This window comes from Apodemus sylvaticus, chromosome 7, assembly GCF_947179515.1.
Source record: "Apodemus sylvaticus chromosome 7, mApoSyl1.1, whole genome shotgun sequence".
In the NCBI taxonomy this organism is placed as follows: Eukaryota; Metazoa; Chordata; class Mammalia; order Rodentia; family Muridae; genus Apodemus; species Apodemus sylvaticus.
The window spans coordinates 61,238,933-61,254,690 of NC_067478.1; the positions used below are offsets into that span (position 1 = coordinate 61,238,933).

The 15,758-nt window shown below is 43.8% G+C and overlaps 1 non-coding gene across 1 annotated transcript; it reads right to left on the minus strand.

The window, feature by feature from the left end:
* Nucleotides 1-14,718: 14,718 nt before the first annotated feature.
* Nucleotides 14,719-14,825, minus strand: LOC127690448 (U6 spliceosomal RNA). Its single transcript, XR_007979136.1, has one exon. It is a non-coding gene; the product is annotated as a U6 spliceosomal RNA (small nuclear RNA).
* Nucleotides 14,826-15,758: the final 933 nt, after the last annotated feature.

The following is a 15,758-nucleotide window of genomic DNA, read 5'->3' on the forward strand; positions in this document are numbered from 1 at the left end:
CCGGGGAGGGGGAACTCCAGCTTAGCTAAGGGGGTAAATTCAGGGGGTAAATGTCTGGGACCTTCTACAGGACACCTAGGTGACTGTGCTCCAAAGACAAAGGCTTCCTCCACGCTCCCCATGGTGGTTCTTGATGAGAGAGGCAGTCCGTGCTTGTCCATACTGTTTATTGACTGTTCATCGTGGAAAATGGGTGCTCACAGTTGGAGGTCACTGTTGACTGTGCTGGCAGAATCCTGACTGCGGGAGCTAAGGCAGCTGGTCACACTGCATCTGCAGTCAGGAAGCAGAGACGGGAGCTGGTCTCAGCTCACTGTCTCCTTTATGTTCAGGCTGGGACCTCAGCCCATGGAATGGCTCTGTGGTGGTTAGTGATATCAACTGACAAAATCTTGAATTTCCTGGGAGATAAGCCTCTGAACATGCCTGTAGAGGGACTTATCTGCATGACATTAACTGATGTGGGAAGACCCATCTTAGTTTTGGGCAGGACCTGGGCTGTGCCAGTTGAGAAATCAGGCCGAACACTAACATATGTGCAGTCACCGGCTATGCATGCGCAACCGCTGTGAGTTCCTGCTGCTGTGGCTTCCCTGAACAGTGACCTGTCGCTTGGAAAATAAGTTAAATATGTCCTTTCTCCCGGACGTTGCTTTGGTCTGGATATTTCATCATACAGACAGGAAAAGAACCTGAGACACACAGGTGTTTCCCTCCCATTCTCTTCCACTGGCTTAGCCTTCAATTCCCTGCTCCCTGTTTTTCATTCTGCAGATTATTAACTGAAGGAATGGCAGAGTTTCAAAATGGCTGTGCTTTCCGGTTGTCACCTGTAAATACTGCACACCGTCCACCCTGAGCCTTAACTGGAAATGAGTCGCAGTTCAGAGAAGGAAAAAGTGCTTGCTCCTGTGGTTCTGTGTCCAGTAGGGGCCTCCTTGGCTCCGCCCCTGCTCCGCCTCCTACACCCCACCCCTCTCATTAGCATGTCCGTTCATGTCCTTGCCCAGCTTCTGCTTAGACAGTCACATTAGTGAGAATTTACAGGTGAGAATTTACAGGTGTGCTTCTGTCATTACTCGGAGACACAGTTTCACAGCAAACTCCCTGTCCTCAGGGTCTTACAGTCTTTCTGTCCCCTCTTCCACAGTGATCTTTGAGCCTTAGGTGCAGGAATGTATCCTTGGGACTGGCCTCCATAACTGCATTCGGACCGATTGTGGTTTCCTGTAATGGTCTCCATCTGTTGCAAAAAGTTTCCTGTGTATACCGGTTGTATACACAGGCACGCATGAACACACACACACACACACACACAGACACACAAACATGTAACAACTATTAATGGATAAAGAGCTCTTGAATTAAAAAAAAAACAAGGAAGGGTATGGGAAGGTTTAGAAAGAGAAAAAGGAATGATGTAATTATATTATAATCTCAAACAAAAGAATTTCAAACTAAGTGCTTGCTGTCCCCGATAACCTGTGTGAAAATGCCAGGCCTGGGAGCATATGCTTATAATCCCTGAGAGACCCTGCCTCAAAAACAAAACAAACAAAAACCTAGCACAAACTGGTGGCCACCTGAGGAATGATAACCACGGTTAACCTCTGGCCTTGACATGTACATGAACACACATGCACACTTGTATACCTCACACACCAGTGAACACACATGTACATTAAAGAGCCAGGGGAGAAAAGCTCTGCTCCCTCTTTTTATGGTGAGATGCCTTGTGGCATGAACTAATCCATCCCAACCAGATCTGAGGCCTGGCACTTCCAAGAGAATCACCTGTCTGTGAGAACAGGGAACCCCATGACCTCATCACTTCACACAGACACCATCTCTTAAACGTTCTGCCACCTCCAAACCTCCACATTGGGATCAAGCTTCGAACAACTGAATATTTCAGGAACAAGACACATATAATACCCAGCAAGAGGCCCCTGTGCTTGATACATATAGGAAAAGAGTGGAACGAACTCACTTAGGAAGGACTCAGCGGAGCCAGAGCCAGACTGACGAGCCTCGGCCACCCCAGCAAGGAGCCCAGGCTTTCTCAAGAATGAAGCTTATGAGCTAGGTAGCACGTTATGAGCTGGCTTGTCCTTTCAGAAGACAAGGCAGGGGGCATTTGAAGCCTGGGCTCTCTAGAGAGTGCATCTGGGAGTCCCCTGTTCGATTTGGCTTTATGTCTCTCCTTACATGCTGCAGTGAGATCCTTTTGACTGGACCAGATCCCAAAACTGGAATACATTTAGCTCTAAGAAGCCAGGGAGGACTCTTTCTGGCTATTGACAATACCTTCTTAATCTCCAGTCAGCCAAAAAAGAGTTCTGTGTCAGAGAGGGTCCCCATGCGACACCTGATCCTCATGGTAACTTTCCTGGGAGTGGACTGTTAACATTCCCACTGGGCAGATGGAGAAGAGGAGGCTCAGGAGGGGACACGACTCCCCTCAGGTTTCAGAGGTAAGTGGTGCAGCCTGGCAGTGCTGCTGATGAATTTCCAGGCAGTCCAGAGGTGATCCTGAACACACACCCCCATCACTTCCTACCACTGTGGGGAGCAGCAGAAGAACCTTGCATTTTCTCTCTGAGAATCAGTTGGAGCCACCTGGGGGTGAAATATGAGGGTTGCTGCTTTAATGGCCACAACCTCCTCATCATCAGGGGACACAGTGCTGCTGTGGCCTCAGGGGACCGTGTAACCCCATCTGACTCCTTACTCACTGCGTCTGTGACTCAGAAACCTGCTGTTCTGATCCTTCTCCTTTGCTCCTGTGCAGGCTCTGGGCCTGATTTCCTGTTCCTGTTGCTCTTATTCTTCCCTGCACAGGTATCAGGTGGCTGAGTTAACAGCAAAAGTAATCTGGGATCCCTGCAATTGGTCCAGTGGGTTTGCTAGTATGATGCTTTCCTTTGATAGGGCAACATAATAGCATATCCGTCCCATGATGCAATATAATGGGAAGGTGAGTGGGAGTCTGGAGACCGGCTTCCTCCTTCCTTCTGACAATCCAGCCTTGTGCTGGTGGTTGAGATCTAATCCACTACCATAAACGCCCTCCGGAAAGGGTGCTGTCCAACAGTCTTTGGCATATTCACAACGGTCCCCAACAGTAGCCTTATCTCATTCCAGAACATTTTAATGGCTCCCATAAAGTGGTGCTGTCCCCTCACACAGCCCCTCCCGGTGCCTTTTCCTGTGTGCTGACACCATCTGGACTTGTTTGTTTCTCCTCACACCTCTCTCCTCTTCCCCCAGTCACCCAGCTGTCTCTAGCAAGTCGCCAGGGATGAAGTGGCTAAGCCCAAGGCCAGAGTCACTGTTTTTTCACTGACTGTGATGGTGCCACAAGGTCTCACCTCTGACACTGGAGAAGCCTCATCCTCCCCTCTGATACCCACGGTGGGCAGGTGTCTGAGCTGCACGGAGAGGATAGACAGCTCCAAGTGTGACCTTTCCCTCACAGTTGTCATGGTCCCCAGGACTATTAGCAAATGGCCACTCTAGAAAACCTAAGTCAGACTGAATCAGTAGGGGCATGGCAGTTGCTTGGCCAGGACAGAAGCAGTGTGTCCCATGTTTACTGCCTTTGTGTGGTCTGTTGAAGGGATTTGCATTCCCTACCCCAGATTTTCAGGGATGAGATGGATTTCATATGTCAAGTTCCCAAAAGCATACTAAAAGGTACTTCACATTGGTCCATCATTCCTTCCTCCTGAGGAAGGACATTAACCCTCTGGATTTGTTGGTGATTGTTCTTTAAAAACATTATATTTTGTGTGTGTGTGTGTATGTGTGTGTGTGTGTGTGTGCATGCCACAGCAAATGTGTGGAAGTCAGAGGCCAACTTGTGGGAACTGGTTCTCTCCTCTCACCATGCAGATCTCAGGCTCACACCCAGGTCAGCAGGCTCCGCGACAAGTGCCTTTACACACCGACCTTCCTCATTGGCTCCAGCCCTTCATTTCCATCTGTCCCTCCTCTAGAACATGGTGTGGCAAAGGCAGAGGGGTGGTCCAGCCTCGTCCCTGTAGCACCTCCAGGTCCTGTAACTTTGCCTTAAATGGTGAGCGGGGGCTGTAAAAACATGCAGCATCAATGAAGGAGTGAGGGGTCCCAGATAAAGCCCGCTGTCACGCTCCTGATTGCATCTTCAGCCCCACCCACTCTTTCACCCCCAAACCCCGGCATGGCTCTCCTCTGGAGGCTGAGCTGACTTCACCAGGCCCAAGTGTATTAAGTTCCTTTACAGCTGCTTCTCCTTTCAGCACAGCTTCTATGGCAGCCGGAGGTGTCTCAGCCTCAGACTGGGATCTCAAGGACCCACTAGAAACAGCCCAGTGCAGGAAACTTCTCAGGGCAATGCCTCTTGCAAAGACACGTAAGCACTGTTAGCCTTAGGGGATATGTTCTGTGGCCATAGAGGAGGCCCCTGCTGCTTCTCTGAGTAGGGCAGACAAAGTCCACAATGTTTTGTTCAATTACACACTGCATATCCATCAGTGATCTTCTAAGAGTGTGTGTATGGGTGTTTGTATGTGTGTCTGTGTGTGTCTGTTTGTGTGTGTCTGTGTGTGTGTGTGTGTGTGTAAGAGAGAGAGAGAGAGAGAGAGAGAGAGAGAGAGAGAGAGAGAGAGATTATACTTGTCTTTGCCTAAGTGCACACTATGAACTTCACAAAATACATTTCTTAGAATGTGTCCTGGTTGTTAAACCACATACATTGGCTTCATACTTAGAAATGAGTTACCCAAACCAGAAAAGCTTTGAAAGGCGACTCATGGCCTTGCTTCTCTCTGTTCTGGGAGACTGTTTCTTAAAGAAATGTCACTAACTAAAACCAGAGTGATGGCTCAGTGGTTAAGAGCTTCCAGAGAACACTGGTTCAATTCCCAGCACCCACATGGTGACTTATTACCATCTATATATAACTCAAGCTCTGGGGGATCTGACTTCCTCTGCTGGCTTAAAGGCACCAGGCATGCATGCAACACATTTATATACATGTGCAGGCAAAACATTCATACACCATACACATAAGATTAAAAAAATAGCAAAAAATTTAGGGAACACAGATGGTCCAACTATTAAGACCACTCATTTCTCTTCTAGAAGACCTGGGTTTGGTTCCTAGCATCTGCAGGGTGGCTCACAACTACCTAGAACTCCAGTTCCTAGGGATTTGCTGCCCTCTTCTGGTCTCTGGGCACTACATGCATGTTATGCATAAACATTTAAGCCAAATATTCTCATATACACTAAAAGATCTTTGAAAAAATTAATAAATACATTTATTTTGAAAAATAAAAATAATTTTGCATGGTTGCATATTTAATACAAATTGGTCAACCCTAAAGTTATGCACGTAAGCAACACTGAACATACATACCTAGCAAGTTGTGTTTACTTATTTATTCATATGTGTGTGTGTATATATATATATATATATATACAAAGAAAAGTAAACCACAAACTTGAGATGGGGTGAGAGGGTACATGCGAGGGCCTGGAGATAGAGAAGGGAAGGATAGAAGTGGTATAATTATATTTTGATGAAAAAAATTAAGGGCTGTCCCACCGTTCTCCAAAGGTCTCTAAGCTGACATCCTGCTCAGGGCATTTGTGGATCTCATCACTCCTCATTAACTCCACACTGTACCTGACAATACTTCAGCTTTATGAATCGACACTGACAACTAGCCTTGCCCAGCCCTAAGATACTATCAGCCACAGTCATGGCTGATACTGGGTAAAATGACATTTGCTTCAGCCACACTTCCTTAAAATGCAAAGAATGTCATAGAGGATCCTGAGCTCAGTCCTGAACTTCCTTTCAATGGCTCCTTATGGAGAATTAAGGCAATTTATAACAAGCTTCATAATCAACCGGAACCCTTATCTCTTAGCAGCTGTAATCACCAAGGTGATCCAAAGTCACAATGAGAAAGTGAGGGCTATGTATAAAACTGGGTCAGGATCTCTTAATGGTATTGATTCAGCAGAGAATCTAGGTCAGTAATATTTTGTTGTGACCTACATTGAGGCAGAGCCTTTCATTACACACAGAGCTTGGGGCAATAAGGATTTTTTCTGGCTTCTATGTGAACATTTTTTCCCTCATCCCTGCCAAAGGCCCAAAATGCACCTTTATAATTCAGTCTACCAACTTTAAGCATAACAGGTTGGATGACCTACTTGGCCCTGGGTTTCACTGGCTGCAACTCACCCAAGCGCAGCTGAGTAGGGTTAGTTCATAGCCTTTCAAGATAGCGTCTCTTTATTCTCCTCCTTTACCTAAACAGAGGTCAATAGAGTGTATTTAGCACCTGAAGAATGAGGCTCAGCAAACTTGACCTGAGGGCTATGACGTCAAACTGAGGTCAGGCATCAGTTTAGTCTCACGGGTGGTTTCCACACAGGCCTCTTGATCACCAGCCCTACAGATACATAAGGAAGTCTTCAAGCCCAGGAAGTATGTCAACCTTTCAGGCAAACTTGCAGGAATCATCTATGCTTGAAAAATATAAACATGGCAAAGATTGCTTTGAACTAGTAGTCCTGTGGCAGCTGATGGGAGTGGGTGATTGAGAACGGGATAGAGATTGGCTCTCTTAGTAGAAATGCTTTCAAGGGTCCCTTTCAAGCTCCAAAATTCTGATCGGTTTGTTACCAACTCACACAGACCACTCAGTCATCTGGAAGTTATAGCATGTGTGTAGCATGTGGACAGGATGTTCATGAGATACTAGCACCATGCAAAGACCATTGCACAGATTGCCTCATTACCTCCTCATAGCTACAGTAGGGGTCTCGTGCCGCCACATTATACAGGAAGGCAATGTTCAGTGAAATCGGATAACTATCGAGATCGCACAGTTTTAAGGGTGAAATCAGGACGTGGAGCCTCCGAGTCTGGCACTGCTCTCTAGCACTGCACAGGAGTAGCCGGTGAGCTTTTTCTCACTACTCAACAAAAAGACAAAGATAGTGTTGCAAAAAGGGAAAAAGAATAAGCATATTCCGGGGACAGGAAACAGCTTATATCTTACGCTGATGAACAATGATTTGCAACCTTAAGTAAGAGAAGGCAGTACAAATATTGACTTTTCCTGAATCACTGATAGTGTAGGCAAACTGTTTAAAAAGCACACATCCTTGGGAAAATTAGATCTAGGTTCCTCCCACCTCAGCAGGGTTAGAAAGTTAATAAAGTCGAGGATTAGGAAGACCCCATCCTTCCTAACTTGCTTTCCTTCTGTGCTAGTAAATTGTTGGTCAGCAATTGTCCCCACCACCTGTCAGCCTCAGTCTCCTTTCCTTAGAGCTGAGCACTCCAAGACTGACTTCAAACTCATGATCCTCCTGCCCCTTTTCTCTTGCTCAGCCCTGAGCTCAAAGATGATAGAAAGATAGATAGATAGATAGATAGATAGATAGATAGATAGATAGATAGATAGATAGATGATAGATAGTTGATGGGTAGATGGATGGATGGATGGATAAGTAGATGGACAGATAGATAATTAAATAGGTAGATGAATAGATGGGTGGATAGACAGACAGACAGACATCATTGTTGGTCCCACAAGGCTCAGGGAACATCAAGGAAGAGCCTGCAGAAAGAACTTAAGAGCTGAGGATGGGGAGGAGGCTGTAAAATGCAGTCATCTAGACATGACATGGGAATTTCACTTCTGAATTCAGCAGGTAGCTACACAAGATCAAAGCACCCAAAATTCCAGCATAGATCGGGGAGGGGGAGCTCACAAGGCCTCACCCCTAACTGAGGAGCTATTGGCATTTAATAGCTGCTTGGAGAGGTAGAACCATTCTTTTATGGTGCTGTGGCCAGTGGTAGGCTGTTTATATGCCAGGGGATGGCCCACACATGCACATAGAACATCACTAATTGGACTGAATGAGTTGTTTGGCTTTTTTTAAAAAAAAGATGTATTTTATGTATGTGAGTATACTGTAGCTGCCTTCACACCAGACACACCAGAAGAGGGTGTCAGATCTCATTATGGGTGGCTGTGAGCCACCATGTGGCTGCTGGGATTTGAACTCAGCACCTTTGGAAGAGCAAATCCAGTGCTCTTAACCACTGTACCATCTCTCCAGCCCATTTGTTTGGCTTTTTTAAGAGAATAAGGGAACACAAAGTTGGAAGGGAGATATGATGGAGTGGATTCAGGGCACATTGGAGGGGAGAAATGGGAGGTGGACACAATTATATTTCCACTATATACATGTATAAAATACTCAACAAATAATAAATAAAAAAAACAAGTTACTACAAGAGCAGAGCGCCCCCTGATGCCCAGGAGGCGCGGAGCAGGCATTTAACCCACAGAGAGGGCTGCTGTATCTGCTCACTCTCCTTCTTTCTCTTTACATCACCATCACCCTGCATCCCGCCCTTTAGCTTTACCTCCTAAAGGAGGTGCACTTAGTTATTTCCAACCACTCATTACTAGTTACCATTGAATCCTCCTCTTGAGAAACTGAGACAGTACAGAGAAGCGAACGGCTCCAGGGCTAACTGCTGATCTGGATCCTGAAGCGAGGAGTCGACAAACAGAAGCTGGAACAGTAACTAGGAAGTGTGGTCCTTGACAGGGATGGGCTTACAATTATCTCCTCACTCTTAAGCCTTCAAAAAATAAGTTTCCTTGCCCCTTAGTGTATATAGCCATATCTCTGTATATCTCTGTGATGGTTTGAATATGCTTGGCCCAGGGAGTGGCACTATTAAGATGGTGTGGCCCTGTTGGAGTAGGTGTGTCACTGTGGGTGTGGGCTTTAACACCCTCACCCTAGCTGCCTGGAAAGCAGCCTTCAGATGAAGGTGTATAACTCTCAGCTCCTCCTGCACTGTGCCTGCCTGGATGCTGCCATGCTCCCACCTTGATAGTAATGAAGTGAACCTCTGAACCTGCAAGCCAGCCCCAGTTAAATGTTGTTTGAGAGCTGCCTTGGTCATGGTGTCCACAGAAGTAAGACCCTAAGACAATCTCTCTCATCTTCAGAAACAAAACTTGCAAAATTCCCAGGCTTCCTTTAACCCTGGTTATCACCCATCTCCTTCTATGCACTCCTTCAAAGGTTTTCTCTGAATCCCCCAGTTTCTGAAGCTGTATTACAACTACATTTGGCTTTTCCCTATGTTAGTGGGATGGCTCATTTTATAACAGCCTGATGTGATGGAGAGTCATCTGGGAAGAGGGAAGCTCAATTTAGAAGATGCCCCCACCAGATTGGTTCTAGATTGGTCTGTAGGCAAGTCTGTGGGAGCATTTTCTTGATGGATGTGTGGGAGGGCCTATCTCACTGTGGGCAGTGCTGCCCATGGGTTGGTGTTCCTGGCTGTATAAGGAAGCAAGTTGAGCAAGCCAGTTAGCAACTCTCCTCAGTGCTTCTGCATCAGCTCCTGTCTCCGGGTTTCTGCCCTCTTTGAGTCTGTCCTGACTTCCCTCAGTGAGGGACTGTTATCTGGAAATGAAAGATGTACTAAACCCTTTTCTTCCTGGTTGGTCTTGCTGTTTAATCACAGTAGTAGAATGCAGTAGAGTTGGTTCTAGTGACAAAGAACAGACACTTGGGGCTGGAGAGGTGACTCAGTCAATAATTATAAATGTGAGCTGCTCTTGAAGAGAACTCAAGTTTGTTGCTGCTATATTTTTTCCAACCCAATTACCTGGTAAAAGAAATTTCAGCTCAATCAGTAACAATACAAACTATAAACCTAGATAGGGCAGATCTCCCACTACACTACTCTGATCCCATCTATATTATCCTACATAACTTGTGGTTTCTCCAGGCCACGAGCTTCTCTCTCTGCAGCCTATCTGTCGAATCCCCCATAGCTCCTCCCCCTCCTGTCGATCCTCTGTAGCTCCTCCCTCTCCCCCTCATCTTTTTCTCCTCTCCCAAACTCTTAGCTCCTTCCCCTTCCTCCAGCCCAATCATTGGCTCAAGCCTTTATTTGGAAAGTTAAGGTGGGGGGAGAAGATTCACAAGGCAACTCCTCATAGCTACTTAGAGATAAATGCACACACACACACACACACACACACACACACTTACACATAATTAAAAAGGAATACATTTAGCCAGGCAGTGGTAGCACATGCTTTTAATCTCAGAACTCCACAGGCACAGGCAGGCAGATCTCTATGAGTTCAAGGCCAGTGTGGTCTACAGAATGAGTTTGAGGACATCCATGATTACACAAAGAAGCCCTACCTTGAAAAAGAAACAATAAATAAATAAATTTGAAAAACTCTCACTTTTAAGACAAGTTTTAATAAATAAAGCAAATCAGTGAAGCCTGGTGGTTCACACCTACAATCTTAGCATTGGGGAAACTGAGGCAAGAAAATTAAAGCCAACATCAGCTACAAAATGAGTTTCAGGACACTTTGGGATACAGAGTGAAACCTGTGTCAAACATGATAGATCGATAGATAGGTAGATAGATAGGTAGATAGATAGATAGATAGATGATATACATAGATGATAGATAAATGATAGATAGATAGATGGATAGATAGATAGATGGATGATATACATAGATGATAGATAAATGATAGATAGATAGATAGATAGATAGATAGATAGATAGAGAGAGAGAGAGAGAGAGAGAGAGAGAGAGAGAGAGATAGATAGATAGATAGATAGATAGATAGATAGATAGATAGATAGATAGATAGATAGATAGTGAAGGCCGGCCGGGGCACAAGTGTATGGGTCAGCTGTGTGCTCAGCCTGCTAGACTGAAGGCCTGAGGGAAGCGGCAAGACTTCCAGGCAGGGGCCATTAGCATCCAGAGGCAGGGCCATTAGCATGTGCATCCGGAGTTCCCAGCACTGGGCACTTAGCACAGCTGGAAGGCAGAGCAAGGCTAAATCAAGTGCTTTCTTTGTCAAGAGTTTATCTGGGTGTAACTGGTTATTACCAGAAGTGCAGGGCAGGCTCACGTCTCTGCTTCTCCCAGCTCCATCAATCATACTTAATGTCCTCTCTTACATCATCTTCTAACAGCCTAATAACGTTGTTTGTAATGGGAAGCCTAAGATCCGTCTCATTTGCTGCTCGTTCTGTTGATTCTACAAAAGGAGTCTGATTATGTGAGCTATTAATCCAATAAGTCTCCCAGATGGAACAGGAAGGCCCCAAATTTCTTTTCTGTGGTGACGGGTTGATAGAATTTAGCACGTACTATCTATCTGTCCTTCTCCAGACAGTTAACTGGCATGTTTATCATAATCTTCACTGTACAAGGCTGTGGTTTTATTGTTGATTTGTTACTTTGGTACATAGTTTTGGTCCAGTGTTAATGCTATACTATTTTACCTACTATACATTTCAATATTTGATAAACTAAGTGTCCCATTAATAAATTGTTACGTCTTGATTCAAAATATTTTGGTAACATCTTTTTTTTAATTTTATTTGATATATTTTTTATTTACATTTCAAATGATTTCCCCTTTTCTGGTTCCCCACTCCCCGAAAGTCACATAAGCCCCCTTCCCTCCCTCTGTTCTCCCACCCATCGCTTCCCACTTCCCTGTTCTGGTCTTGTCTTATACTGCTACACTGGGTCTTTCCAGAACTAGGGGCCACTCCTCCGTTCTTCTTGTACCTCATTTAAAGTGTGGATTATGTTTTGCATATTCCAGTTTTCCAAGCTAATATCCACTTATTAGTGAGTGCATACCATGACTGATCTTTTGAGACTGGGTTACCTCACTTAGTATGATGTTCTCCAGCTCCATCCATTTGCCTAAGAATTTCATGAATTTATTGTTTCTAATGACTGAATAGTACTCCATTGTGTAGATATACCACATTTTTTGCATCCATTCTTCTGTTGAGGGATACCTGGGTTCTTTCCAGCTTCTGGCTATTATAAATAGGGCTGTTATGAACATAGTGGAACATGTATCCTTATTACATGCTGGGGAATCCTCTGGGTATATGCCCAGGAGTGGTATAGTAGGATCTTTTGGAAGTGACATGCCCAGTTTTCTGAGGGACTACCAGACTGATTTCCAGAGTGGTTGTACCAATTTGCAACCCCACCAGCAGTGGAAGAGTGTTCCTCTTTCTCCACATCCTCGCCAACATCTGCTGTCTCCTGAGTTTTTAATCTTAGCCATTCTGACTGGTGTAAGGTGAAATCTCAGGGTTGTTTTGATTTGCATTTCCCTGATGACTAGTGAAGTTGAGCATTTTTAAAGATGTTTCTCCACCATCCAAAGTTCTTCAGGTGAGAATTCTTTAACTCTGTACCCCATTTTTTAATAGGGTTATTTGGTTTTCTGGGGTCTAACTTCTTGAGTTCTTTGTATATATTGGATATTAGCCCTCTATCTGATGTGGTTGGTGAAGATCTTTTCCCAATTTGTTGGTTGCCGATTTGTCCTTCTGATGGTGTCCTTTGCTTTACAGAAACTTTGTAATTTTATGAGGTCCCATTTGTCAATTCTTGATCTTAGAGCATACGCTATAGGTGTTCTGTTCAGAAACTTTCCCCCTGTACCGATGTCCTCAAGGGTCTTCCCCAGTTTTTTTTTTTTTCTATTAGCTTCAGAGTGTCTGGCTTTATATGGAGGTCCTTGATCCATTTGGAGTTGAGCTTAGTACGAGGAGACAAGGATGGATCAATTCACATTCTTCTGCATGCTGACCTCCAGTTGAACCAGCACCATTTGTTGAAAAGGCTATCTTTTTTCCATTGGATGTTTTCAGCCCCTTTGTCGAGGATCAAGTGGCCATAGGTGTGTGGGTTCATTTCTGGATCTTCAATCCTGTTCCATTGATCCACCTGCCTGTCACTGTATCAATACCCTGCAGTTTTTAACACTATTGCTCGGTAATATTGCTTGAGGTCAGGGATACTGATTCCCCCAGAATTTCTTTTGTTGTTGAGAATAGTTTTAGCTATCCTGGGTTTTTTGTTATTCCAGATGAACTTGAGAATTGCTCTTTCTAACTCTGTGAAGAATTGAGTTGGGATTTTGATGGGTATTGCGTTGAATCTGTATATTGCTTTTGGCAAAATGGCCATTTTAACTATATTAATCCTGCCGATCCATGAGCATGGGAGGTTTTTCCATTTTTTGAGGTCTTCCTCTATTTCCTTCCTCAGAGTCTTGAAGTTCTTGTCATATAGATCTTTCACATGTTTGGTAAGAGTCACCCCAAGGTACTTTATACTGTTTGTGGCTATTGTGAAGGTGTCATTTTCCCTAATTTCTTTCTCAGCCTGCTTATCCTTTGAGTATAGGAAGGCTACTGATTTGCTTGAGTTGATTTTATAACCTGTCACTTTGCTGAAGTTGTTTATCAGCTGTAGGAGTTCTCTAGTGGAGTTTTTTGGGTCACTTAGATAGACTATCATATCATCTGCAAATAATAATAGTTTGACTTCTTTCTTTCCAATTTGTATCCCTTCGACCTCCTTATGTTGTCTAATTGCCCGAGCTAGTACCTCAAGTACAATATTGAAAAGATAAGGAGAAAGGGGGCAGCCCTGTCTAGTCCCTGATTTTAGTGGGATTGCTTCAAGTTTCTCTCCATTTAGTTTGATGTTGGCTACCGGTTTGCTGTATATTGCTTTTACTATGTTTAGGTATGGGCCTTGAATTCCTGTTCTTTCCAAGACTTTAATCATGAAAGGATGCTGAATTTTGTCAAATGCTTTTTCAGCATCCAATGAAATGACCATGTGATTTTTTTCTTTGAGTTTGTTTATGTAGTGGATTACATTGATGAATTTCCGTATATTGAACCAACCCTGCATCCCTGGGATAAAACCTACTTGATCATGGTGGATGATCGTTTTGATGTGTTCTTGGATTTGGTTGGCAAGAATTTTATTCAGTATTTTTGCATCCATGTTCATAAGGGAAATTGGTCTGAAGTTCTCTTTCTTTGTTGGATCTTTGTGTGGTTTTGGTATCAGTGTAATTATGGCTTCATAGAAGGAATTGGGTAGTGTTCCTTCTGTTTCTATTTTCTGGAATAGTTTGAAGAGTATTGGTGTTAGGTCTTCTTTGAAGGTCTGATAGAATTCTGCACTGAAGCCATCTGGTCCTGGGCTTTTTTTGGTTGGAAGGCTTTCTATGACCCCTTCTATTTCTTTAGGGGTTATGGGACTCTTTAGATGATCTATTTGGTCCTGATTTAATTTTGGTATTTGGTATCTGTCTAGGAAATTGTCCATTTCCTCCAGATTCTCCAGTTGTGTTGTGTATAGGCTTTTGTAGAAGGATCTTATGTTTTTTTAATTTCCTCAGTTTCTGTTGTTATATCCCCCTTTTCATTTCTAATTTTATTAATTTGGATACTTTCTCTGTGCCCTTTGGTCAGTCTGGCTTAAGGGTCTATCTATCTTGTTGATTTTCTCAAAAAAAAAAAAAGAGCTTCTGGATTCATTGATTCTTTGTATGGTTCTCTTTGTTTCCACTTGACTGATTTCAGCCCTGAGTTTGATGATTTCCTGTCTTCTACTCCTCCTGGGTGAATTGACTTCTTTTTGTTCCAGGGCTTTCAGGTATGTCCTTAAGCTGCTAATGTATGCATTCTCCATTTTCTTTTTGGAGGCACTCAGGGCTATGAGTTTTCCTCTTAGCACTGCTTTCATTGTGTCCCAAAGATTTGGGTATGTTGTGCCTTCATTTTCATTAAATTCTAAAAAAAAATATGGTACGCTTCACGAATTTGCGTGTCATCCTTGCGCAGGGGCCATGCTAATCTTCTCTGTATCGTTCCAGTTTTAGTATATGTGCTGCCGAAGTGAGCACTAGTAACATCTTTTTATCTTTCATGCAAACTTTGTAGCTAGGTTTTTTAAAATTAAAGATTTTTTTTAGTTTTTTTTTTGAGAAAATGTTAAGTATTTGTTTGTTTGTATTTAATGTGTATGACTATTTCCCTGCGTGTATGTATGTGAATACATGTGTGCATGCATTGCATGCAGAGGCCAAAAGAGGACATCAGAGTCCCTGGAACTGGAGCTGCAAGCAGTTGTGAGCTATCGTGTGGATGCTGGGAACCAAACCAGGGTTCTCTGCAAGAGCAGCCTCAGCTATTGACCACTAAGCCTAGCCTTTTAAAATCAGCATAAAGGAAAAGCAAAACAGTAAAAATGAGCTAGACTTTATGATATTCCAATATTGGAAATGACTGAATAGCCAAACCCCCCACCCTAATCCCCACCCTGCCCAAGCTCCCGTATACCTGTTAGACTCAGGATTTGTCAGGTACTTTCATTGTAGACAAGAGTCAATTGACATACAAACCACACAGCTACTTAAAGAAAGCACTTCAGTGGTGATTCCTCTATTACATATTGAATGTGAGGTCCCCTCAACTTGATATCCAGACACTGAAAAGGCTGACCACATGAATATGAATCTCTCTATCTCTCTGTGTGTGTCTCTCTCTGTCTCTGTGTCTCTTTGTGTCTCTGTCTCTCTCAGCGTGTGTGTGTGTGTGTGTGTGTGTGTGTATGTGGTGTGTGTATGTGTGTGTGTATGGTGTGTGTGTGTGGTGTATGTATGTGGGGGGGGTGTGCATAGGTCCTCATATTTTTGCAGCAAGTACTTTACCATCTGAGCCATCTTCCCAGACTCTTTAAGGAAAAAAAATTCAGTAAAAAAAAAGAGACACACAAAAGATCTAACAAGGGGAAATTTGGCAAGTAAATAGTTACTACTCTTAGCACACACAGGGTC